Source organism: Sceloporus occidentalis, unplaced genomic scaffold (genome assembly GCF_023333645.1).
Source record: "Sceloporus occidentalis isolate IW3139 unplaced genomic scaffold, rSceOcc1.0.p SCAF_32, whole genome shotgun sequence".
NCBI lineage: Eukaryota > Metazoa > Chordata > Lepidosauria > Squamata > Phrynosomatidae > Sceloporus > Sceloporus occidentalis.
The window spans coordinates 7,245,946-7,247,297 of record NW_028317012.1 but is presented as its reverse complement, the minus strand read 5'-3'; the positions used below and the strand labels follow the sequence as shown (position 1 = coordinate 7,247,297).

General features: G+C 43.9%; 1 pseudogene; it reads right to left on the bottom strand.

The window, feature by feature from the left end:
- Window positions 1-287: 287 nt before the first annotated feature.
- On the bottom strand, window positions 288-413 carry LOC149298603 (small nucleolar RNA SNORA35; annotated as a pseudogene).
- Between the last annotated feature and the right edge of the window lie 939 nt (window positions 414-1,352).

Here is a 1,352-nt window from a genome sequence, read left to right as displayed (position 1 = left end):
CCAGGGTATTTCAGATGCTGATAGTTTAACCCTTTCCATGCACTAATCCTACCACCAGCCCTTGTCAAAGTTTGTGATAGTAATTGTTTTTGGTGTTTTTTTCACACACTTTGTACGTCAGGTGTGAATTTACAGCTCCTGGTATATGTGTTCAGCAACATCTCCGTTCAGTTCGGTACGGTGATACCCCACATGCATGGGTTTGTCAGATTGTTTGGGGGCAAAAGGGCCACATTTGGAACATGAGGAATTTAGTTTTTCAACTTTACATCTGGGTAAAGAAAAATGCTTGTACCCAACAGTAGGGACAGGTTACAAGAAAGCCTGGCCTATCTCCAAGAAGGGATTTGATCTAGCACCGTTAAGCGATCCCTCAGCCACGGAATAGACACAGGGGACACTTGTCAGTGCAAATAAAAACTCTTTAAAATGGTGGAGCAAATAAAATCTAAAAAACAGTAAATGTAAAAAAAATAAAAAAAAAAATACAAAAGGGCAGCAGGACAAAAAAAAAATTTAAAATGGGAAACTGTGTGATACAACTTGAAGCAGTTACCGACACAGAGTGCAGGTTGTCCAGGGCAATCTGGACAGTAAAATGTGGTGTCCTTTCTTTGCCCCCTGCTGTGGCATACCCTGCATCTCTTTTGGGGATTCTGCTTCTTTGCTGTAGGGGGGATTTTAAAAATAAAATTGGTAGCCCCAATTCTGCTTGCTCCCATCACCATTTGGGGACCAGGTGCATCACGGTACAAGATACCTGAAATTACTTGGAGCTGAAACTGCAAAAAAGACACTTTCAGCCCAGTGTCTGCTTTTTTGTGCAACAAAAAAGCGTTATAGGTTGCAATTTGCATGAGATAAATTGCAACCTTCTTGCACCAGTCCTTTGTTTTCCTCATAATGAGGTAGGGCTGTAGGAGCTGATCTGACAGATCAACTCCACCCATGTTCTTATTATAGGCCGTGATGCAAACTGACCCCAGCTCTGCCACGGACAGAAACCTCCACAGTCCTCTCATTGTGGATGGTGTCCAAGAGCTCTTCTTGACGTAGAGCTGAGGTTTCCCCCTTTCCTAGCCGGGTTCGTGCCAGATGTTGTGGGAAACCCAAGCAGTTCTTTTTTATAGTACCGCAAGCTACCGTATCGAAACAATACAGCAGCTTGAACAAAGGGCCGCTTGTATAGAAGTTATCTACATACAAGTGGTAGCCTTTGTTCATAAGGGGGAATATTAGGTCCCACACAATCTTGGCACTGGTGCCCAGATGTTCTGGGGAACCTGGAGGGTCAAGGTGGCTATCCTTCACCCTCCATACCTAGAGCGCTTGGAAGGAATATACTGCTTGAA